The sequence below is a fragment of the Thunnus maccoyii genome, chromosome 4 (assembly GCF_910596095.1).
Source record: "Thunnus maccoyii chromosome 4, fThuMac1.1, whole genome shotgun sequence".
NCBI lineage: Eukaryota > Metazoa > Chordata > Actinopteri > Scombriformes > Scombridae > Thunnus > Thunnus maccoyii.
In genome coordinates, this window is record NC_056536.1 from 23,410,504 (window position 1) to 23,437,480 (window position 26,977).

Genomic DNA, 26,977 nt, shown 5'->3' on the forward strand with positions numbered 1-26,977 from the left:
TTGACATCCCTGGTATATTTGGATGTAGTGTGTTGGGGAAAATGCTGCCTTTTCCTCTCCACTTATTTGCTACATGACTTGTAAAAACCTGGACAAATGTGTGTGTGTGTGTGTGTGTGTGTGTGTGTGTGGGCGCAGCCATTTGAACTGATAACTGAAGTATTGAGAGGAAAATAGAAATGTTTTTCACCTTGCTAGCTACTTTTTTTTACATCATAATATGCTGTGCATTCAGTTAAAAGAGATACGTTTTGTCTTATTTTTCCTATTTTCAAATTACATCTACATCTTAGAGATCAGTAATATATTTTAAATTTAAACCAACCAAAAAAAAAAAAGCATCACAGATTTTTGTATCAAATAAAACTCCTGCTGAATCAGATTGGTTTTCATGATCCCTACCTCTTCCATTCTGATATCCTGCTTCAACAGGAATAACAACAAATTAAAGAGGTGCTGTGTCATAGTGACTCGAATGAAAAGCCACAGCCACTGCAAATCAGTGTGTCTTTGAGCAAGGCAGCTTCCCCACTGCTCCTCTAATGGATAAAGCATGAGTCCTCTGTGTTTCTGCCAGGGCTTTACTCTGTGATAGTTTCAGTAGCATCTGCTCACAACTATATATTCATACCGCTTAGGAAACAAGAAAAGGAGCATCTTACTTGATATTCAACATATTTCTCAACACACTCAAGGTTTTGCTCAATATCACTTGAAGTCAAATCTTTGTTTATTAGATACAATTTAGGTATATTCAGTATCATCGGTGCTGGCAGCTATGGACGTTTTCTATTCTGCACCTGTAAGAATAATGTAATGTGGCTAAATTACCCACTGACTGATGCATGGCAACCTACGACCTTTGGTGTAAAAATTGCGTAAAACAATCCGGTTCATCCATCCTGTAAACTGATAACACAAAGGCTAACGATGCTAACATGGTTGACTGATTTGAAGTAACAGAGTTGCCATACCAAAGTCAGGTGAATGAAGATTAAAACTTCATCGGAGCAGATCAAGAGCTCAAGACTTGTGTCTTAAGACAACAACAGAGACTCTTGCATCTGCTTGGATAATGCAAAAAAACAAATTGCATACCTCAGAGACAATCTTGAAAAAGCAGGAAATCAACCATAAGGACTCTTAAATTTCCAGAGAAGATGGTAAGTTGCTTTTCTGGAACATCTCACATCAAAAGCCCTCTTAATTGACAACTTTTCAAACCCAATCACACTGGAGATGTCTCATCGCACCAGCAGAATCTCGACCTGACATCGCTAAGTTCCTCAATTTCAGCTACAAAGAAATGTTAAAGGACCAGTGTGCAGCAACCAACTGATAACCCTTCCAAGTGTGTAGGAGAACCTACGGTGGCTGCGAAACTCATGGAAAAACGTGAAAGGCCCTCTCTAGAGTGTTTGGTTTGTCCATTCTGGGCTACTGTAGAAACATGGCGGTGCAACATGGCAGCCTCCATGGAAGAGGACCCGCTCCCTATGTAGATATAATGGGCTCATTATAAGGTAACAAAAACACAACGATTCTTATTTTCAGGTGATTTTACGCTAATTAAAACATACTTATGAATATTATATTCCATTTCTGCCAAGTCCGACCCGCTAGATGCCAATAAATCTTACACACTGCACCTTTAACCAGTCATAGTTGACAACATTAGCCTGTTTTACTCCACTGTTCTTAAAATTACTGATGTAAACAGTACTAGAAAACATTAATAACTTCAATGTAGTTGTTAAATGTGAAGAACTGTGATTCAGTTTGGAGTGATGTCAAGTTTTAATCCAGTTTTGAATGTTGTTGGTGGCGATGCCGCCTGTTGTTTACATTTGCATCAGGTATCGTACCATTAAGCAGGATGGAGGTCTGTTATCAAGGGGACTTTTCTGTGTATGAGAAGGAAAGCAGCTTAGTAATATTTATGTGATACTACAGTAAACACACAGTGGAAACACATGCACACTGTATGTGTTAACTGAAAACCGCTTTTCTCTCACACGTCCGTGACAGGTCTCCAGTAAGGCCTTGTGGAGAGTATGTGTTAGCCCAGCACGATCTCTCTCCCTATCTCACCAGGGCTAAAAATAACACCATCTCCATACTAGACTTAGACAGAGAAAAAAAAAAAAAAAGGGAGGGTGGAGGGAAGGGAGAAGGTGGAGATGACGGGATGAGAGGGAGGCAGAGTGAGAAAACAACAATCACAGCGAGAGAAAGGGGGGAGGAGACGGACAGAGGGAGGGCAGAGGAGCAGGAGGGGGAGTGGAAAGAAAACAAGTCATTAATAATTTACCTGGAGGACACTTCTAGTTCGACCTTTAGTTCTGGTCAGTGGTGTTCAGCAAAGAACAAAGTATTGTGCAGAAGGTTTTATAGTGTTGGGAAACTCTTTCACATGATCTGACTGGTGTATGTACAGTCTGGAAGTCTGCGCCCACGGCAACTGGCCAGGTGTGCTCAGGTGTTTAGCGGACATTCAGACCTAAAATAGCACCGCTATAAAAGACAGGTACCAGCGAGAAGATGAAATATGATCTAGGAAGGATGATTTTTTTTTTTTTAAAGTGAAAGATTCATGAGTTTGTCTCTGCGAAGTGTTTGTGCAGCTTCAGAGAGGATTTCACAACTCTGGGGGGTTATCCTAATTTCTGATTTTATGCTCCGTTGAAACGAACTCGAGATAAAGAATACAGTTACTGCATTTACGTTACAAAGTAATCTATCAAGAATCTGTGCTTGTGCAAATTTGGTCGGCAGGTGTAGTGTTGCATTGATGTCGCGTTGTGTTGAGGCAAACTCTATCCTCGGGTTAAGTTGTAGAAATCCGATATCAGGGATGGCACTTGCTGATCTGAAAGAACAGAATTGTAAAAGAAAGCACCTCCAGTTATCAAAGCACTTTGGTTTACCATAATTTGACAGACTATGTGCAGCAGGGTTGCAACTAATGATGATTTTCATCATCGATTAATCTGCAGATGATTTTGGTTTGGTCTAAAAAACATCAGAAAACAGTGAAACATGCTTATCAAGCAATCCTAGAGGACAAGGTGACATCATTGAATGTCTTGTTTTGTCCGACCAATAGTCCAAAACCCAAGAATATTCAATTTACTATGATATAAAACCAAGAAAAGTAGCAAATTCTCACATTTGAAAACCTGGAAACATCAAATGTTTACCATTTTTGCTTGAAAAATGACTTTGTTGCATCATTCATGCAATCATTTGCAGCTTTAAGGTGCAGACAGCTGTGGATCTGAACAAAAGAGAAAGAATATTCATTGAGCAAAAGCAGAAATAAAATATGTAAACAAACATATTCTTTATCCCTCACTCAAAAGCCTTAAAGATCCCCTCCAGACAATGTTATCAGACATATAAAACTCCTCTGCTTGGAATAATAAATTGTGTCTGACATGTTCAGTTTAAAATGACATCTCTTCCTTCTCCATCAAAAAAATCCAGAATCTATAAATATGCAAATATTGTTCATTTTAAAAGCTGAACTGCCGGACACAAGACGTCTTCTACTTCCCTGTAAAGTCAATTCTCAGTGTTTGTGCACTGGAGGCTTCAAGTTTCCACATAACACTTGTGTGTAAGTGGCGTACTGACCCTCGACTGGCTCCAAACTAGTTGTGATGTCACAAATCACGCTCGTAAGATACACCTCTTTAATTCAGAGCGTCGGTGAGCACGGAGAAACTTTCCCACTTCAGCAGCTTTCTAGTGTCAAACTCTGCACATACATCATTCTGCTCACTGAAGCTCAAACATTCAACAGAGGGAACAAGAAAAAAAATTTTTGAGTGGAGGGAGACTTTAACTTCAGAGAAAGTTTATACATATAGGTGCTCATTAAAAATACATACAGGATACGGTTTGAAAGCTATGTGTACTTTTCCCATATAGGCCAAAGTGTTGCGCAGTCAAACTTCAACAAGTTCAGATTTTTCATTTGTTTTTTGTCAGTTTAAAACATCACAAAGAGGAATGGACTTCATTACGGGTCTTGACAGGAAACAGTGAGGCTTTTAACTATTAAATGAAAAGTCTGGAGTAAGTTGAATCTAAATCACCCGACTGGAGCTGATTGAAGACTTTCTGCTGTCTCCAAAAACATCAGCAAATATTACATTACGCAGGAACTCCTGTTTATAATCCTACCAGTTTCTATGACAGAGAGCGTCTTGTTTCGCCTTTGACTTCAGCTATTTCAGAGAACAGTTTGGCTGTTTAATGACACCTTGTCCAGAATGGTTAAACATATGTAGAAGTAGACTGGTTATAAAGCTAACAGACTGACAGGTCGGTTTTTGTCATTACAGATTTTATTCTTCCCATCTGCTATATGTTGTGTGAAGCTTTACTTGTCCCTTTGACACCACATTACTCAGAAACACACATATATTCAACTCTTGACTACTCAGGACTAATTTGTGACCGCTCTGCATTTAACCTTTGTCCTGACACACTTCAGCTGCACAAAAGAACAGAAATATAGCCGGAGGAGTTAACGGGGGGGATGCGTGGGTGGGGGTGGGGGGGGCAAATTGTTGCTGTGTGATTATGGTGCTATGACAAACACTGTGCAGTGTGTTGTTTGTTTTTAGCGCTTCTCGAGTTTGTATTTAACAACATAACAAACCCGAAGGTCCTGGATAAGGGTTGGGGACACGGTGATGCTCGTTTTTCCACTGCTTCACAGTTTTTTTCAGTTTGCTCCTCCTGCACAAAAGAGCAAAAGAAAGAAAGAGTGAGAAAGGTTTTTAGTTTTAGTGCCGGGGGGGGGGGGGGGATTTGAGGCAGCAGAAGAATGGGCAATGCAGTTGACATTGTTAAGTTTCAAGTGTTTTTCAAGCAGTCCATTTACGATGTAACCTTAAACCCTGGGGTAACACTATGACCTCTCTCCCTCAGGCAAGGTGTTGTAGAGCATTTTACTATAGCAGCTTAGTCAGGTTAGAGCGCTTATGTTGGGATGTTTTGACTACCGAAGAATTTCGACATTTTTTTTCTTAAAAAAATGACTCCAAACAATTTATTGATTGTCAAAATAGTTTTCAAATAATTTTGAAAAGTAGCCATCAGATGCTTTCAATGTGTTCTCATACCTTCACCATCACTCAACATCAACTCTCCCTGAATGTGACTCTGCTTCAGAACAAACCACTGTTCCTCCATCTGACCTGAGAACTGGTCAAAAAAAAGGAGAAAATGAAGCAGTGAGTGAAAGATGGATGAAACCTCCACTTAAAGAGAAAGAGGGAGATGTAAGGCGATCTCTCTACTTGAGACACTGAAGGTGTTTTAATGGCTGGTGGTTGTGAAAACATAAATCTCAGGGGAGAGACACTTCTCTACATGTCGGTTGTCTGTTGGAAGTTGTATTTCTATCCAAGTACTTTTTGGATGAGGTTGCATTATAGTTTGCTGGACACCCTGCAAATATTACCAGCGAAAGACCTGAGCTTGCTCTAAATCATCTTTTAAAAGGAAATCTGTTCTTCGCTCTTTTCCTAACTGAATGTCAGTGATATTTTTTCAGGCAAGAGTGTAACCATTCAGATTCCCAATATGTGGTCAGTTTACTTGGAAATTTGCTCCAACGTTTTCGGAGATGTGAGGAACCGCTGGGCAGGTGGGACCGGCCTGCCATCTTGGCTGCTGAGATGATCAACATCCAGGGAGAAAATGATTCGATGAACCGATCTGTGCAGCTCTTTGGTAATTTACTGCTCTAATGTCTCTGTAGCATTTTGATATATGATATAATTCCTTTTGGAAGATGAATGTTGGTCTCACAGATGAAATCTAACAATTGTAGCTGCCACATTAGTTTGTCTGAATGTAAAGTGAAGCTTCATGTTTTTACTGGACAGAACAACAGCGCTGCCTCTGGGGCTCTGTATGTACAGATATCACCACATTTCAATAAATATAATGTATAAAAAAATCATGATCAGATCAGTCTATATTAAATTTCATTTTATTTCATTAAGCTACATAACAGTTTGGATTTTTATGAAAGCTACATTACAGACTGAATAATATAATTTACTGCATCTCTCCGTCATTGAGGTTATTTTCTGTGAGAGAAAAGTCTTAGTTGAGCTTTGAGTTGAGATTATTTTGTAAGAGTCAGGTAGTCGTGTTGAAGTTGAGCTGCTGCTGTCAGCAGGCAGAATGATCGTTCTCAGAAGTTTGTACTCCCGAGTCAAACTTGCCAAGTCCAAACTTGGCATACTTGGTATTGAGAAAGGCCCTGAGTCAAATTGGCTTCAGTCAAAGCCCGGTGCACTTCCTGGGGGCTTGGTTGCCACGTGTCACCACTTCCTGTATCCGTCATTTCAAATAAAAGCTCTCTAGTTTTTCATACTCGGTCCAGACATATACCAGGTTTCGACCCGGTCTCGTTCACTGTTATTAGAAACAGCAAATCCTCACATTTGAGCACCTGGAACCAGAGAATGTTTGACAACTTTCCTTGATAAATTACTTCAGTGATTAACTGATTGTCAAAATAGTTGTTGATTAATTATCTGTCAATCGGTTAATTAAACAGCTAGCGTTATTTCTCCTCCACGTCTCGTCTTGATGTCGAGACTTTTTTCCATCAAGCTCAAGGAAAAGAAGTCACGAAGCTTTCTAACCACACCTGCTGTTCAGTTCAGTCAGACCAGACTGTATGAAATATATCACATTATAAAGGTCTTCTTAAACTCTCCTCATGGATACTTTTAAGAAACAGTAATTGACAGAAAACTAAATTATGCATTTGGAGGATAAGGGGGGCAATATTCTGTATTATTCTCACTGTCAACAAATCTCATGAAAAGACCAAAACCAACAATGTGTTTGTCCGTCTCCCCCAGTCTGTCTCTGGCTCACGGCCCAAAGCCCATTGGTTCGTACCGAAGATGTAAAAGGGTCACAACTCTATACTTTCATTTTCAAAAAAGGTGAACAAATGTCCTAAAACAGCTGGATATTGTAGTTTTTTGTACTCAAACACAAGGAAATATTGCATTTGTTGGGGAATATTTTCAGTGGCAGATTTGGTGCTCAAGTGAATATTTACAGCAGCCGGACGATGTATGTGGGAGCAACTAAAAATAAACTACAGTGCCCGTGTTCGTCGTGATGAAGAAACATGTCACCCACTGAAACAGTGTGGCTCGCTGATGTGTTTTTAATCATTTTTAGACAACAATTAAGCTCTATGGAACAGAAAAACAAGCTATATCTAGGTTTGGATACACAATTCATTGTTCTTTTCAGGGATTTGTTGACAAAAAGAAAAACAGAATATCTTTATGGTCCAGCTGATTGTAACAAATAGTTCATTTTATGTGACGTTTCAAACATTCGGGGTGGAGAGCTCGATGGACGCGCCGCGTTTGTGAGGAGAGAGTCAGCTACAGGTGGAAGGTGGCCGTACATCTCGTCGCGTCTCGGGAGTCTGCTCTGTCGACACCTCATCTGCACATGCTTGTGAGATTCACAGCCCGCTGCTCTCTTGAGGATATGTGTGTTCTTGAGGATGTGTGTTCTCGTGTGTGTGTGTGCGCCTGCGTGTGCCTTATTATCGCAGTCAGGTGGAGGAAGAAGGAGGGTGGGGGCAATTGTGCTGCTGATGTGGGGAGAATAGAACAACAGGGAGCTTCTTCAGTGACCGTGGCTGTTAATTAATCAAATGCGCACATACACACACAGACAGTGATGAAGAGGCTATAGAAACACACACACACACACACACACACACACAGATACCCAGTCTAGTCTCTTTACAAGAGGCTTGAAGCCATTCTACTTACCGTCGCCAGCCATGCCGACTCTCTGCTCGCTGTATTTGCAGAGCCGCCCCTCCCCTCTCTGATGCTATGATCTAACTGCAGCCTCCTCCCCCTTCATAGACACACACTTACACTCTCTCCACGCTCACATGCCTGCGCATACACACACACACTTGTGCCTTCACACAAACACACACACACACACACACACACACACGGCTGCTTATACACCCAGTATTCAGCACACTGGCAGCAAGCAGGCGTGTCTCCGCAGTTGGTCTGTGAGTATTTATATGTATGTTGCTTTGATTAAGTGGCGTGAACATGGACTGTGGACTCTTGTGTCAGTGCTGCGACGTGCATTGTTCATCCTCGACAGAGAAGGCTGTTGATCTTATGGTTTTTTAGACCCACACAACATCTAGGTGGCATCTGTTTCAGAAAGAAAAGGAAAAGTACTGAAATGCAAAAAATAAAACAATAAAGGCTCCTTTTTTTTTTCTCCCTCCCCCTTCTCACTATTCCCTTAGATCAACAACAACTGAGTTTCTGCGGGTTTTTTTGCCCTTTGTGATCAAGGACTTTCAAATAAACATGCAGGGGGTGTCTGCTTGAAAAAAGGTGGGAATAATAAAAAAAAAGAAGAAAAAACAAGTAGAGAGTGGAGAAAACAAGAGAGTTGGTGGAGAAGCAGAGGCGAGTTTCAGATCTTTACAGTCAAATTCTCCGAGTGGGTCAAAGTTCCCCCTGGCAGCCGGAGACGCGTTCTGATTGGCTGTGGAAAGGTGAAATTAAAACCACTGTAAACTTTTGACCTCGCAGGAACTGGGAGAGGAACGCCCATCGCTGTAGCGAGAGCTACTCCTCCTCCTCCTCCTCCTCGCCATTCTCCCACCAACCCACCCCTCCCTCACTCCTCCCCCCCCCCCCCCCCCTCTCACTTTCTCTCTCTATCTCTTTATCTGACTCGCCCCTTCCTCTTCCTTTCATTCCCTGTTAGTCTGTCATCCGCTACTTGTTTTGCTCTCTTTCAGTCCGAGCCATCTCTCTCTCCGTTTCAAAACCCCCCTCTCTATCTCCAGCTCTCCTTTGCTGTCTCTCGTTCCCCCCGATGAATTTGTGCCTTGCTGCATATAGCATGATGAGAGGGAGGGAGGCACAGAGCAGGAAAGAGCTGGGGGAAGGGTATAGAGAGGGAGGAGACAGCCAGAGAGGGGGGATGGGAATAGAGACAGAGGGAGCAGTAGAAGAAGAAGACACGGGGAGAGGAGGGCAGGAGGCAGGAGGAATGCAGCCCTCTTGAATGTGTGCCATACTTGCACAAACTGCTCCCTGTTAAAGAAGAAGAAAATCCAAAGAGGAGTGAATGTATAAATAGACACGTAACTGTGGCTCTGACTAAGATCTGCTGAGCGGCGGGGCGGGGAGAGCCCATTTTTACTGCTAATGGTTTCTCTCATTACACATCAAACGGCTGGGGGGGGGGGGGGTTGTGTGTGTGTGTGTGTGTGTGTGTGTTGTGGGCCGATTTTAAATGATTTCATGAGCCAACTAAAAGAACAGCCCTCTTGCTCGCTGCTTTGATGGCGCGTGCACGCTCGTAGACACTCGGGCTTGCAGCTGCATTCGGTCATTAGCAATTTCTTAACTACACAGCGTGGTGGAGTGCTGTCTACTGTAATTGTTGCTGCTCCCCAAGTATGCAATCTAGTAAGGATGTAGAAGTGATTTCAGCATCTTCCCTCCCTCTTGTCCTGCACACGTGCATGTGTAAACACAGTCTGAATGCCTGTCATCATCGAGATGGCGCATACACAGAGCACCATCAGTTTTTCAGATTTTAATGCGATTGAAGTAATCCTTTTTGGTTCGGATTAAGCCCTACGATGAGTTGAGGGGTTGCAACGGAGAGGGAAAGGTGTGGAGGAGACGAGAGCCAGAGCTGGTCGATGTGGATGAGAGGAAGCAGGAGGAGAAAGGCTGAGATTTTTTTTTTTTTTTCCTCTTTCCTTTCCCTGCCAGTAAAAAAACAAAACAAAACAAAACAAAAAAAAAACAGTGAGTTAAGAGAGGAGGCTGTGGATGTTATTGAGTTAACCAGACAGAGCCGGAGAGAGGGAGGGAGGGAGGGAGAACAGTGGGAGCCGAGAGACTGGCTCGATAGACGAGTGGATGAGGGCTGCGCTGTGGAGCTCTGCCTGCTCCTGCTGCACAGTGGGCACCATATGGTCTCATAATGTATGGAGCACACGTCAAGTTTGTTCTGCCTCCTAAAAACTCCTCTCCTCTCCTCTCCTCTCCTCTCCTCTTCTTCTCCCCCCCTACGTCTTACCAGCCAATTACTTCACCCAAGAGACAGCCCATTAGATAAAAAAAAACACACACACACAAACTCACCATGCATCCCATTAGGTAAGGAGCACCCCACTGACATGCACCCGCACCATCTTCAAGATAAGAGGCACCCCCAACAAACATTTGGGTCTTCACACACAAACACACACATGCATACACACAGTTAGATAAGGGCCCCACCCCCCCCTCTAATGGGAAAGAAGATTGATACCGACAGAAAAAAAAAGATTTCTCAAGATGTCGCCTGCTTTAGCTCCTTCTGCTTTAAATATTTAAAGCAACCATGGTATGTTTCCTTTCCCCCCCCATTATGTTATCATGAAATTGTTGATTTTCTCTGATGCTAATACAAGTTTGCAAGCGCACGGAGCAGCAACAGCAGAGCACAGATGCGAAACAGTGGATCCCAGAATGTATGGCTGATGGATGCTGACAGTGATGTGCATGCAAGTGGATGCAAGTTGATTTCTGATTGGGGAATATAGTGTGTAAGGAGGGGAGTGCTTTCTACTGCACAGTCGTCTGGTTTCAAGGTGTGTCGGCTGCTCTGTGACTGTGTGTGTGTGTGTGTGTGTTTGTTTGTGGGTGGTTATGCATGTTGCCATGCAGTTTCCCTGCCTCTCTGGCATGTGCTTTTGTCTGTGGGAGTGATGGATGGCAGGCAGGCAGCTAATGTGATTTAGATGCTCCACCAGGAGTGTGTGTGTGTGTGTATGTGTGTGTGTGTGTGTGTGTGCAGTGCATGGGTGCGTGTCCTATCCACGTGTGTGCAGCTGAATCTGCAGTGTATGTTTGTGTATCTACCTCCCTCCCTTGCTCCCTCCTCTCCTCTTTTTCGCTCTTCTTCCTCCTCTCCTCCACCCCTCCCTCCACCATCATTTTTTTCCCTGTGCTGTGCAGTTTTTGGACTCTGAGCAAATAAATGGGGGGGGGGGGTATGTGGTGAATCTGCTCCCTCACTGTCACCACGGAGAATGAGAGCGTGAGGAAGGAGGCGAGGAGGAAAGTAGAGGTGGAGGAGAAGATGATGTTTTCTCACTAAGACCACACTGCACACTGATGGGTTATTGTGAGCCAATTATGTCCCATTCCCACTAAGCAAGTCTCACAGCTTATTCACACACACACACACACACACACACACACACACACACACACACACACACACATACACACTCATCACACACGCATCAGCAAAAGAAGTGCTCTTTCTCCTTACAGCTCGAGCAGTGAAGAGCTTGAGTTTTGTCTGCATGCAATTATCTTGTGAGAAAAACACCTTTAGAGTGACACACTGTTCTCTCACACTAACCACACCTTCCTTTTTTATTCTCCCTCAACTCCACCAAGTTTCATTTAACAACCTTTATATCAACCTTTCAATCTTACACCTTAAATCCTACATTTGACCCACATTTGACCATTCACACCTGACTTTTAACGTGGGTTAATTCCTGTTTTTCAGCATTCACGTCCCTGCTGAACCAAACAGTGATACCACATCTTGTTCATTTTCTAAACACACATTAAAAACTATGAACACTTTTTGCAAAAACTGAAATACTCAGACACGAAACGACAGCTCATTTCCAGTATTTGTCACTTATGGCAGTGCAAACATTTAGGAAAGGTAGGTAACAAAAAGTTAACATCTCTGAGGTTCATTATTAGTTCATTAATAGTTATGAAATAATAAACTAATTCTTTTATTGCTAATAAATTTTATTTATATTGTACATTTTAGACATAAAAGTGTTTGAACAGTTTGTTCATTTGTTGTGAGGAAAGGAGATGAAGAGGACAATACGGGCAAAAATATTTTATCACAGTAGTAGTAGATGTCATTTTATATTGTGATATTGATATATAGTATATTTTGACATAGCATGTTTTCTGGAAATTTAGAAAATGATTTAAGACAAAATGTACACATGGTCTTTTTGGCAGAAACATATACCTCACAAATCATGTTCCTTTATCACATTGATGTAAAAATCCTGGAAAATACTATGTTGTCATAAAGTAGTCCTGCACACTGATTTATAACATTATCCACAATGACCAAATACACCCAGAGAAGAGAGAGGAATAGTAACCATGGTAAAGTTTAAACCACTGCATCATCGTATTGCCCAACTAGTACTGTTGGAGACTGATATTCAGGTAGGTGAGTGTTTTCTGGAGGTGGGGTAGGATGGCGTGATTGTGTAACACGGATAATGCATGTTTGTTGCTGTGGCAGCAGAATGACAATCAAAGGCGTGGCTTGAGATGAAGGGGAGTGGCTTATTGATTGACCTGTTACACTAATTAGGCTTGAATAGTCCGGAAAACGACCCACCTCCTCCGCCTATGTGGCCTCATTGTGCCTGCGCTAAATGACATTATAAGAAGGTCTTGTTTCTCCCCATTTTTAATTCATTTCAGTCTGTAACTAAAAGCAGGTGACTACTGTTTTCCTGCAATCTTGCTCTATTTTTTCTCAACCCCATGAGGCCTGTAACTAGGTAATTTACTCTCTATGATGACAAGAATGTTTTAAGTATTTACCAAAGCTTCAGTCATTCATCGCTCTTAAATATGACAGCCTTGCTTCTTGGTTCATTGTTAATTAACTCACAGAAATGGTCCTCCATGCTATGATAATGCATAGCCTCTGCATAATTGATGGCTTCCAATGAGGCGTTTTATTTAACCTAGTTCTTTGTTTGACTGTGCATGTTAAAATTGTGAGGTTGATACATGTCGCATATAAACACTACATGTTCTGACCCTGAGAACACACCCTGAATCACACACGCTCAAAGTTAGTACACGTGTGGCTGTCAGTTTTCTTCCTGGTGCAGCTGAAGGTGACAGATGATGATGTGTGGTTTTACAGTCCTTATCTTATCAGGGCTGTTTGTTGGCTCTGCAACATTAATGTCATCGCTTAACACACAAGAATGCATCCACTCCTTTATATAGATTCTCTCCCCTTCAAACACATGTTCAGCTTGGCTGGTTGATTGTTGACTACATGCACTTTTGTGCTTTTCGGGGTTTTGACTGAAATGCAAGATTACAGTTCAGCAAAGCTTTTTAATGATCTCCGTCATCCCTCATTTACCATGAAACTGTGCAGCTCACATTCTTGGAGAATGTTCATGAAGTTAACATAAAGGCTTGATGACTACCCAAACCTGACTGCTGCCCCCGAATTCACCGTACGAACGGTGTAGATGTTAACACTGCAAGCAACTTGGTTGATTGGTTGACTTAATGTGTGGAAAAACATAACAAATGCAGATACTTCCACACAATGCACAAGAGGTCCCAATGCAAGAAAAAGAATGGTTGCCAAGTTGTGAAGTGTTTCCTCTTGCAAATCTTTTATTTCTATTTCAGGACATCTCAGAATTTATGATGGTACCGTCACCATGGCCACTAAGCAATGAAAAAAATAAAGAAACTGTTTTTTAAATCTTCATATTTAATCAGTTTGTTTAAGTCATTTTTCACCAGTATGAAATACCAGTATGTAATTGCTTCCTTCCTACATGGAGTTTACAGCCATTTCCCACAATATAATTCACAATATAATTTTAACAGACACCTACCAAACTATCAGAAAGTATTCAGTCAGTTTCAGCAACTACTGGATGGATTGCCATGGAGTTCTGTGTACACCATCATTGTTGTCAGACAATAAATCCTACTAATTTTGGTGATCTTTTCCTCTAGTGCCACCATGAGTTTTGTGGTTTTGAGTGAAACGTCTTAACAACCGTTAGATGGGGATGGGGGGTTTCAATCTGTTAATGGACCCTGTCCTTGACCATAGCGGTGCTGCAGTGCCTAGGGTGCCCAGGGCCTCCCTGACATTGCAGAGGGTTTGACTTTGGGATTAGTGGACAGTTGGAGAACCCTGAACGCTTCTGGGAGAGATTATACTTTTTTTTTTTTTTTTACATCAGTACTCAAGATTTATTCTAGGATAGATTTTTTCTTAAAATCTAAATCTTTTATTTCCTCTGCTTCTGGATGTTTAATAGGGAATATCATAATTTCCAATCATGCCCGGTTGTGCTTATACCTGTTGCCACAATGTGAAAGAAGACATTCTTGCATTCTTGTACATGGCACTTAAATTAATCTCTTTTACAGGAACCAGCAAATGTAGAGTGGTTAAGGACAGAGCTAAAAGATTATTTAAGAGACTAATTGGTCCTCTGTTGTCTGCAGTTTTGGCATGGGAGGCCCTTAAGGCTGTGCTTATGGGACATATTATCCAACATACTTAGTTTCATAAAAGGGTTAGTGTACAAGAACTGCTCAATTAAAATATCAATACAACAATATATTATCTCAGAAGGTTGAATTTAATTTATTCAGGGCAAGACAAACTTATTTTGGGTCACGGGACAAGGCAGGAAAGCAATTTGCCAGATACATAAAACAGACAGAGTTGGCTTCCACGGTTCCTGCTGTTAGGTCCCCGACTGATGATGTATTTACTGCAACTGTAGATATCAATAGGGATTTTAAAGAATTTTACATTGATCTTCATGGCTTCACGTCTATCTCTACTGATGAGGAAATTCATACTTTTTAGAGCCACCAGGGTTACCTAAATTGACAGAAGAGCAAATAGAATTTATTGACTCAGACTTGACTATGGAGGAACTTATAGAGGTAATTAATGCCTTGACTGCAGGTAAGGTGCCGGGGCCTGATGGCTTCACTGCAGAGTTTTTCAAGAGCTTTGCATCAGAGCTAGCTCCGTCTCTGTTAGAAGTGTATACAGAGGCATTATAGAGGGGTGCACTGTCACTAACTCTGAGGCAGGCACTGATTAGTCTTTTTCCTAAAAAGGGTAAAGACCCTTGTAATTGTAGGAATTACCAACCAATTTCTGTAATTCAGATTGATGTTGAAATAATTTCCAAAATCTTAGCAAACAGGTTAAAAAGGGTAATTACATCTCTAATCTATACTGACCAGGTGGGGTATATTTGCAGCCATGGCCCCTCAGATAATATAAGCCGTTTCATTAAAATCATGTGGTCGGTAGCTGAGGTTCAGTCCCCAGTAGCAGCTATTTCTCTGGATGCTGAAAAGGCATTTGATATGGTTGAATTGGGCTATTTATTCAAAATTATGAAATAGTATGGGTTTAGCAGCACCTTTTTATAAAGTGGTTTCAGTTACTACTTAAGCACCCAGAGGCTGCAGTGCTGACCAATGGGCTCATTTCTGACTATTTTGCACTTGGGAAGGGAACAAGGCGGTGCTCACCCTTCTCTCCTTTGCTGTTTTTGTTTAGCTGTAGAGTGCATAAACTTATGCTTTATGCAGATGATATATTATTATTTGTGTGCAATCCTGGTAGATCAGTATGTTGTCTCCCCAGGATCATTAATTCTTTGACAGCCTTGCTGTAAGAGGTCATTTCAGTGAGGTGCATTTCAGTTAGGTGCAAGAGGTGCATTTCAGTGGCCCAAGCAAGGCATCAGATACCTAGGCATCCTATTCCCCCCTCAGTTGAGAGACCTGGTTAAAGCTAATTTTCATCCATTATTATATAAAATCTCTTGTGATGTTAATAGATCGGCGACTCTTAATCTGTATATGGCTGGCAAGCAGCAATTACATCTCAGTTAACTACAAAGACCAGTTGATAGTGGAAGTTTGGCACCACCGAAGATGTTGTTTTACTACTGTGCTTTTAATCTAAGACACTCAGTCCACTGGTCACTTCCTCCTGAGAGGGCCCCTCCCTGGTATTGTACTGAGCAATCTGTTCTTGCCACATTGTCACCTTTGCTAAGTCTGTCTATCAAACTGGCTAGAGAAGCAAAAGCACATCCAATAGTTGCTCACCTAAAATTAATGTGGACTAAGGATGCTTTCATTTGGATCAATTTCTAAATATCTCTTTGGCTGGATCCAAAGTTATGTATTAGTAAATCCCCTTTTTCTTTGAAGGATTGACTGAAAAAAGGCATTGTTACACAGGGATCTATATGACATTGGTATATTGAAATCTTTTGAGGACTTTGTACAACAATTTGGAATTCCTAGGTTTCATTTCTTACGCAACTTTGCCACTTGCTATTGGGGATCTTTGGATCTAGTACACCAGCTCCCAAAGCTGCAGAGTTATTAGATAAAGTATTAATGAGCTATGGGAAAGGTCATGAGGCGTCCGTGTATAATTCCATGATGATTCAGAGCCTGGGTAATGGGGCCTTATCAGCTCTCATGACGACATGGGAAAGGGATCTGAACCTGACATTGGATTATGAGGAGTGGGATAGGATTTGACATTAAACCAATGTCAAGGGATGCGAGGATGCGCCTCATTCAATTTCAGATTATGCATCACTTCTACTGGACTCCCTCCAGATTGTTTAGACTTAGGCTAAGAGACACGCCAAACTGCTGGCGATGCAAATCTGAGGAAGGTCACCCAATGCATGTTTGAATGTTTGATGGTCCTATGACAAAGTTCAAGAATTGTGGGCCAGGATATATGATAATCTCTGTGAGATTTTAGAGACCCAAATTCCGTTCAGCCCCAGATTATTTGTTTTAGGTGATGGATCGGTCTTAATGGGAGGAGACTAACACATTAGAAGCTGGGTCCAAACTAGTATCATGATAGGCAGACATATTAGTGAGACTGAGGGGGTACCTTCAGTCCAAGAATGGGCTGCCGAGATGGCAAGAGTGGCAGCATTAACAAAATCAGTAACAATACCGTATAACAACACTACTATGCCATGGTACTGCTCCATCACCACCGGTTGAAGGCTGGTCTGTCATTGGCAGGGATGGCAAGTGGTCTCGCCGCTCCTCCTTACTCAACAACCTAGCAGGAATTCCCCCCATTGGCCTGTCGGTCCCCTGCATCCAAGCAACCCTTGTCGGCTGCACATTGGCAACCAGTGGGCCTCTCTCTGTCGCTTCCTCACCTGTTGGCGAACTGCTCTTGGCCATCCATCAGGGGAGGGATGCAGCTCCACGGCCTACTCTTCACTGCATTGAGCTGCAAGCTGGTACAATGCACGCCAAGCATAGTGCCGGGTCCAGCTCCGGTGATACAGCTCGCTCGCAGAGTCGGGGAGAGCAGCCAGCGGTGACTCACCAGGCTGCTACAAACCAGGTAGCAGGCCAGTGGTGTTGTGGCTCCAGACCCCATGCATCTTCCGACTCAGTGCGGCCTGTCCATGCTGCCCCCAGATAGTTGCTCTATTCCCCACACGCAGAGCAAGTTGCCACACACATCCAGTAACAGAGTCCAAGGGCAGCATTTCTCCAGACAGGACTTCACCACCGCTCCTCCTCAGAGAAATATGCAGATGGCTCTGTGGGCCGCCTCACCTCCATGTGCTGCCACTCCAGTTTCTCCATCTCCAACTCTGATGTTGATAATCAGGGATTCCATGATAAGGAATTTCCATGCAAAGTCGGCAAAAACCTGCTGTTTTCCTGGAGCAATCGTCAGCAATCTAGCTTAAAGTCATTCGTATGATACATATCAGTACAAATGACTTTACTCTTCTTTTTAACTTGGTCAAAAATCACCGTAAAAGTTTTTACATCTCCGGTCCAATCTCAACGCTTGGCTGTGGTATTAGTTGTTTCTCCAGACTCCTGAATGTGCATACATGGCTCCAGTCACAATCGCCCTCAGTTGGACTCTCTTTTATAGATAATTTTAATCTTTTCTGGAAACTTTGCATGTTTTTTGCAGTGCATGGACTGCATCCAAACCACTGCTCGCAAATGTTAATGGCAAACATTCTCCATGCATTCTCAGCTTCTCCACATGTATGACTGACCAGTGAAAACACCTGTGCTGCTTTAGACTCTAATGTGCTAATTTCCTCTCTGCCCAGAGCCACCTTGTCCTCTGAGGCCCTCTACAAGTATGGACACTCTGTCTCATGCAACAATGTTTCTTCGATTGAGGAAAATAGTAATACCATACCAATTAGTAGGCCTAGTTGTTTGCCTATTACAGATTTTAATGATTTCAGAGATTCTCAATATTTTAATTTATATGATCAGTACATAAATGCAAATACAATTACTGTCATCAACAGGCTGTGCTCGCTTATCTTGCTTGAATTGTAGACCAAATGGTTCATTTTAAATAAACTTGTAAAGGTCAATACTTAGCTTTCTGTGATTTCATGCATCCCTTGCACAACCACCCCTACTGAAAATATGTCTCTGCATGATTTTAAAATTGTGAGGCCCTGGAAGAAATTGCCAAATTAATATCATCCCATGTTAATTTTGAGCTAGTTATTTTATGTGATTTGAATGTAGATTGGCTCTCAATAAACTCTTCCAGACTACAAGAACTTTGTTTAGAGCTTAATCTAGTTAATTTCTGGTCCTACATGACCAAACACATCAAATCCTTTCAAATCAACCATGATAGATCTTAAATTAACAAACAATCCACTTAAGTACCCCATTAGTGCAGTTTTTGCTCAAGATATCAGCAACCACTGCCCAGTTGCATGTGTTAGAAACACCCAAAACCTCGGGACTAACATTATAATAAATATTAACACTTGCATAATAAAGAAAAGCATTTTAATGAGCCAAAATTTTTAGAGAATTTGTATCACTCTGACCTTGAAAAAATATAAATTATTTGTGACTCCGACCTCGTTTCTAATCATTTTAACACAATTTTTTAAAAACACACTTAATGCTCCCTATAAAAGATTTTAAAGAGTAAAGCACCATTCTAATCTCTGGTTCTCCACAAACATTTCCAAAGCTCTTATTGACAGAGATGCTGCTTGGAAGACAGCCAAAACTACCAATCATCCGACTGACTGGAAGAATTTCAGCCACCAATGGAATAACTGTCTCAGACTTATTATAAAAGCCAAATCTGACTTCTGTTTGTCCTCACTTGCAAATTCGGTACCTCTGGAAATGCAAGTGAATTTTGGAAAATTATCAAATCCTTGAAAAATAATTCCTCTGTCTCACTCTCCCCTAAAATCTGCTTTGAAAATCAAATCACAACAAAAAAATAAATGTGTGTGTTTTTTAATCATCATTTCATTTCATCTGGCAATATGTTTAACAAACAGTTCAGTACTACTACCGTAAGTGCTGGCTCTCCATCTGCATGTTCTTAACCAAATATTCTCCACACAGCCGAGGTGAGGTGTACAGTAAATTGGTCAGTTAAAACCCTAACAAATCTAAGGATGAAGATAATTTAGATCTTTTCTTCCTTCGCCCCAGTGCTGATTTAATTGCAGCACTTTTAGCTCACATTTCTTACTGGCATCAGGGACAACTCCCAAAATCTGGAAATCTGCACAGGTTATCACATTACATAAAGGTGGTGATCCTAGTGATTAAATATACAATAATAGTAATAATAGTATTGATAGTAAACAATAATGATAGTAATACATAATAATAACCGTCCGTTCTCAAAAATGTCCTGCTTAGCAAAAACCCTGGAGTCCCTAGTAAATTCTCCACTAAGGCTATTTCTAGAGTCAAATTCTCAAATAAAGACTATTTCTTGAGTCAAAAAACATGTTACAGCCAAATCAACAGGATTTAGATCAAGTTATAGCACAACAATAGCTGCATTATGTGTACTTAGCAATATTATTGAAGCCTTGGACAATCATCAACACTGTGCTGCACTTTTCATAGACTTATCTAAAGCATTTAACTCAGTCAATCATGGTATTTTATTGGATAAACTATGCTTGATTGGAGTAGATTGAACAATCCATTAAAGAGTTTAACAACTATCTCTCAGATAGAGAGATAGGCAGTAGTTTCTAATGGTTCCAAGTCAAGTCCCCTTAACATTAGTATAGGTGCACCACAAGGGCCCATTCTTGGTCCCCTTTTATTCATCATGTAAACAATATCATCTCTGCAACCCCAAATTGTAATGTACATTTTTATGCAGATGACACTATTTTATATGCCACTGGCTCTTCTCTTAATCTGGCCATTGCAAATCTACTGCTTTTGGTATATCAGATCTCTCTCATCAAACATAAGCTTGTTTTAAATTATGACAGAACTAAATGTATGCTATGCTCTGGGTCACCCAAGAGTATCCAGCCTACTGCCCATATCCAAACTCTTCAGGGTTCTGCAAATGAAACTGTTGAATGTTATAAATACTTGGGACTCTGGCTGGATACCAGATTCACTTTTTTAGATTCATAAGGAACACCTATCAAGCAAACTGAAGGTCAAAATTAGATTTTTGTAGAGAAACAAATCATGTTTCTCTTCTGCTAGTTGAAAGACCATTGTGCAATCTACAATTCTGTCTGCACTTGATTATGGTCATATTGTATATATGCATGCTTCTCCCTCCACCTTAAAGTGTATCACAGTGCGCTGCGCTTCATCACGGGTGATACATTTTTCACTCACCATTGCATCTTATATGAAAAGGTGGGATGGTAACTTTGCTTTCCATTTATTCTGTAAAACACTTGAAGCAAGGAACTTTTGCCCATGGTCTCAAAAGAAAACAACATTCAAGGTGTCCAATGTTTATATATATATAATCTAAAAATATTTAAAATATTCAATACTCAATTGTTAATTGTTGAGGCATGATACCTTCTTCCTTTAAACATGGTAGTGACTGAAAAAACAGCCTGTGTCCACTCCATCAAAACTTGATGAAAACATAAAAACATAAACACACATCTTGTCCTGCAGCTTAGCTTGTTGAATGAGCCACCAAACAAACATTCACTGGGGAAAAGTGCACTGCTATCATCAGTTAGCTGCTAGATAGCTAATTAGCTGCTCAGCTGCAGCACATTAAAGAGCATGTAAACATACCTGCAGATGTCACTTCAGACCCGTTAGATGCTGGTTTGGTCATTGCTCTTCAAAATCCCTGTTATCAACACACTGTCTGTCCATACGGATCACGGATCAACTATGTTCTGTTACACCACTATAATCTATGCATGGAAAAAAATATGTACTTGTTTCATATTTCCTTGTTTTCCGATGGTTTGTTTAGTTTTGTCTTGTTCTAAAGTTTTGTTTGTCTTGTTCGAAATGTCTGTGTCCAATGCATATGATGGAGCGTATTTATGTTGACAACCAAGGCCAGTTGTGTATGCGGTGATGACGAGTTGTGGGGTTTAGGGTAGGGGGTTTGTATGTATATTTTGTGATAAGTATTATTTTGTATTTTGTTTAAGAAATAATGAAAACAAAAAATCGAAAAAAAAAACCCCAATGTAAATCAAAAACAGAAAGACACAAAAAACTTCAGATCTTGTTAATAAGTCTTTTTTAACCTCTACTTCACTCCACTGCTGTAATGAATAAGGACAGCTACGACAATGAATGGCCAGTGTTAATGTCTAAATTGTAATTTGGCTCTATATATCTGTATTGTCTCTATATTTTCCCCATATTAGATCATGTAACAAAGATAAAGGAGCTTTATAGGCTCACAAAACTATAGATAACTCCAGTGAGGTAGCTCAGCTGACACTTTTCAATTATAGACAACTAAGTTAATTGGGAGAAATAAGAATATAACAAAAATAAAGTAATGTGTAGAGCTAGCCGAGCGTGTGTGCAGTTATCCTCATTGTTTACTCTTCAAACTTACGGTCTTACAGTATTTATACTCATTGAATTCTAAGAGAAGAAAATTGCCTGTTTTATTAAATTGAGTGTCAGACTGTACTCAAAACAGATGTTGCTCCATAAAGTCATTTTAAAGTGGCCTCAAGCTATTATTACAAAAACCTGATGTAATACTTTTTCTTTCATTCTTTTTATGGTTGCTTCTTTTCAATAGCTTGTCCGCCTGGTGAGTTTAGTTAGCTGTTTGTGTGACTACAGATTCATTGTTGTGCATTACAATGTAGCATGGTGCAGTGTGCTGTGAGTTTGGTTTCCTCTACCTTCTTGGGAAGGATGACTCATGCAAACGCCTGTTTCCTTTTTTGAATATGTAAATGCATGTTTGATGGCAGCCTACAGCCGACACACCCTGGATGGCTGGGTGAGTTTTAGTTTTAGACCTGCCTGGCCTATTTCTGCCCTGAGCGAGACACTTTCCCTGTGCTTTTCCTCATCTTCCTCCACCCCCTCTTATCCCTCTCTGAAGTGTGAAGTTTGAAGCAGCAGGCTGTGCACTATGATAGCAGTAATTGGTCTAAAGATGGAAAGTTCACTCTTACTTTGTCACTGAACTAAGAAGCAATTTGTTTTCAGTAAGTGTTTTTTTTAGTGAGGCTAGTTAAGAACAATATAACATCAAAGCACTATTTAACTGCAAAGAAAAGGGGTTTTGGATGATGAGGACAGTGGAGAGACTGGCACTTTTTGTCTGAGCTGAAAAGCAGCACTCTGTCTCGTACGAGTTCATTTTAGACAGAGCGGGGTAGCTGAGAATGGCTCCCCTCTTTGGTACCCCCTCGTCTGTGGAAGCGAGCTTTGGACTCTGAGTTTTTTATTAGCCTCTGTGGTCTGATTTGTTTAAGGGAAGGCAAGGTGCCAAGATGTGGCTTGGCTCCTATTTTGCTCCAGTGTGAGTGCTGGATTTGTTTGAGGGGACGGGGCGAAGCAAAAAAACTAAAGCAGAGTCACCCAGAGTACACACAGACTTACACACAATGTACTTTTATGCATTTTTCACTGTGCCGTTATGTATGCTGGCTAGCGCGCACGATTTCCCTTTTTCACAGTCATTAAAGAAGACGGACACATTGAGAGAAAAGTTCTGTCATAAAAAAGAGAGCAACAGTAAGAAGAGGGAGGTGAGGAGAGAGAAAAGAATATAGCTTGCGAGGAAACAACCAGTGGATCTGCCTGAATTTTATTTGTATCTCTCTGTTGCCTGAAGATGTTTCTTAAAGGCACAGATCCTTCTGGCTGGACATCGGTGTTTTTCTAGGTGTGTGTTCAAGACTTAAAATGACATCTACTCCTTCTCCATCATTAAAAAAATCCAGAATATATGAATATACTAGTTTATACTGTAAACATATAGCTGTTATATACAGGCAAGAGCTGAACAATATCTATATAGAGATCATATTGTTATTTACTATATGTGCACAGCAAGGCAAAGAATGCTATAATCAATACTGTATGGATAATAAGTTAGTCTATTCACAGAGGTGGGTTAATGTGCATAACCCACCTCATATAATATCATATTGATAACTGAAGATGTATTTGGATCTAGTCGCTCATGAAAAATGAGGTATGCACAGTGAAAAAGGCTACACCTGTTATTTCAGTGTGTCAGATCCATTTAATCGCCATTTCAACATTTCATATCTTGTGTTGCTCATCTCATTCTCAGATTATAGCTACAGGCTGTAAACATTAATTAGGCTGCCAGTAAAACCGGCACCGTTTCTGCCTTCTCAGTCAACAAAAGGTGATTACAGATCTTAAGTGAATCTTTGAGTTTTAGTTATTGATAACTTTAGTCACTTGCAAATGTTGCAAACTGAATCTAATCGGGTTTGATAACGGATTCGAAAGGATTCGGATTTGATAAGAGGATTTGATAGCCTACTGGATGCAGATTCAATAAAATGCTGCTGAACCCCCACCCTAGGTGTGCAGGCCTAATGGCAGGTTTGCAACTGGAAAGAGGTGCTGTGTTTAGGTTTTGTTGCAGCAGTGAGTGTAAGCTGGTTAAAGCTGGTACCTGCAACTAGTCAACAGCAATGTCTTGTAGAAGATTTCAGGCCATGACTAACAAACTAAAGGTCTTCACCAGTCAAGTCCACTTGGTTCTTCTTAATGGAAACCTGACTTGAAATCTGAGTTGGGATTGGGTTTGAGGGTCAGTATGTCTAATGATGAATGGTTCCGATCAGGCTCGTTATCAGCTCTGATCTGAGGCCCTTTTCAGATCTTTTTGGTTTTAAAAATGTATTTATGCCCATTGGGTTTGGGTAGGTTTTTCACAGGTCCATGTTAGATCAGATCCAAATTTTAGACTTATCTGCAGTGGACAAATTAACAAACACATCTATAGTTACAGTGAATTTGCTTAGTTTACTGCCTCAGATCCTCTGCTTCAGAAACATCATTCACTGAGTCTAATGCAAGTCCAGATGGAAATGGACTTTGTTACCAAGAGGAAATGTAGTCTCTCTCTCTCACACACACAATAACATTCACACAGTAAAGTCCACATGTGGCTCCAACTTTTCTTCCCGGTTCAGTCAAAGGTAACAGATGAGGACATGTGAACAGTTTTACCATCTTTATCTTATCACGGCTGTTTGTTGGCTGCGTGCAGCTTTACAGTTATTACTGACACACCGGCTGAGAAAGCGCTCATTCCTTCATATTCTGTTTCTGCTCCGCATACGGCTCGGTCAAGATAAAGTGACAGAAAACACTTTACAAGACAATACGATAGCTCAAGGAAGAGGCAGTAATCCTACAGCGCTACTGTATGGATAAGTCCATGTAGATCACCATCTATGGGTGGTTGCTGGTTGAGCCCAGAGGGAAACTGGAGCACACAGGTTTGTCTTTGTTATTTTTTTCAGTTCATGGGCTCAGCTACCCAGAAATTGTAATACAATAGAAGAATCATTAGTGAGAGAGATAATAATCTGGAGATTATTTTGTAGTCTTGTTAAGCAAATATTCCCTCAAGTAACTTTCAGTCAGGGTTGAGGGTTTACTTGCGGACTCTGATAATGCAGTTTTTCTTTTGTTGGGCACGTATTACCATGATTTTTGACACTTTTCCCCTGTCACAAGGCATGATTTTTCATTGCTTGTGTCTGATACAATAACATATTAAGTTAAATACAGTTAGCAGTATGTGTCTTTTGAACAGAGGTCTGATTTTAAGTGAGTTCCAAGGCAATACAAGGCGACAAAGAGTCTCAGTAAACATTGATTCATCAGACGTGAATTCTGCAATATCATGTAACATGGAAAGAGGAAGAAATCTGAAAAGTCACAACAAACTAGCCGCCAAGTTAAATCAGCTTCTCTCAACAGACTTGTGTGCTTGCGAGGTTTTGAAATGCAGAATTGTCGCTGAGATATGATCTCTGCTGTTTTTATCAGCTCCTTTTCTACTGTTGATGATATACTGCGCAGTTCAAGTTCATGATGTTAATAGCTTCTGTATGAGCATCCACAGTAAACTGTGAACTCTGGCTGCATCTTTATTGCATCTTTTAAAACTGTTGCTTTTACAAGCGGAAGATACTGTTCTGTAAGATATTTATTGTGTTGTTCGACACAAGCACACAAACATTCATACAGCAAACGCTGAAGGCTTGTTTAGCTCTGTGGTGACAAGTAATTGAGTAGCATGAGGAGATAAACAGACAGGTGATGAGAAGAGGAGAGCTGACTGTAAAAAGGCCTCGGCAACCACAAGCTTAACATTTCTCCGCCGACTCAACCTCTGCATGTTTGCAGCTCATTCACACGGCTTTTATATTCAAGGCTTTATGACTGTATGAGCAGCGCCACATGCCGTTAACTACCGTTTTTATTCAGTCTGGTTTTCATGGCTGTGTCAGAGTGAGTGTAAAGAGCCTTAATGATCACACTGAAGGCTCTCTTGTCCCTGCTCGTGCATGGCGCATAGCACTTTTTCATTTTTTTTTTGTCCGAACTTCTCCAAAAAATGGAATCGGTTACTCTTTGTCATAGCTGAGCTATAAATTCTTCCTGCTTAAGCAGTCGCTCTTTGGCTCTCTATTTTTCTCCCCTTTCAATTAATAGGAAACACATCGGTTGAAGGAGGGTCTTTGTTGGTGTGTGAGAGTCCATACATCACCTAAACTAGAGCACCCTCCTCCTCCTCCTTCCTCCTAACACACACAAACGCACTCTAACACACACACCGACAGTCCCCATCTGCTCCCAATCATGGGTGCAGCCAGCGGTCAGTCCGCTGACGGTGAATGGCACACATACAGGCACATGCTAACACACACACGTAAACATACACAACATGGATGTGCTAGGCATGAGGTCAGTCACACACTCACACACTCATGAGGGTATGTCCTGAACTTCTTGGTTGTAAACATGCGCCCTGACACGACACACTCACACATCCTCTTAATAAAAACGAAAGTAAGCGTCTCTCTCTCTCTCTCTCTCTCTCTCTCTCTCTGTCTCTCCCTCTCTCTCTCTCTCTCTCCCTAGCTCTCTCTCTCTCTCTCTCTCACACACACACACACACACACACACACACATTAAGGCACAGTGACAGATGAACATGAGACATCCTGGTGGCGTGCTTCACTGATGACAGGGTGTCATGGAAACGCCCAGCATTCTCCATGGTTACGCACTCTTTACCCCCACGGGATACTCTCTTATGATTGTTCAGACAGAACACTTGAGCTACTACAACAACTCAGTGTGGCCAAAACACACACACACACACACACACACACACACACACACACACACACACACACACACTTGCATATTGTTTCTTATCAGGATCTAAATGGACACAAATTAGCCTATTATGTGCTTTTGGGATTAGAGCAGTGATTTAGCCTAATAGTCTGTTTTTGTACTCTTGCTCCCAGTCCATAAAGCACGGGCGATATTTGCCAATAAAGGCTTGACGTTTAAATCCAATCGTATGGATCCGGAGCGCACATTAGTGGAAGGACATGGAAGCACTTTCTTTTACCTTTTATAGTTAAAGCAATTGGCTGAATTGTAGATCACATGCTGTCGTCACTTTCAGGTTTCGATCATTTGGCTTCCTGTAAAACTTGTGTCTCAACATCCCTTTTCATATCTGT

General features: G+C 41.1%; 1 protein-coding gene across 3 annotated transcripts in view; it reads left to right on the forward strand.

Annotated features, from left to right (window-relative positions):
• The window catches only part of LOC121895885 (nuclear receptor coactivator 3-like), a 69,058-nt gene that overhangs the window by 14,712 nt on the left and 27,369 nt on the right, over nt 1–26,977 (forward strand). The window lies entirely within an intron of this gene.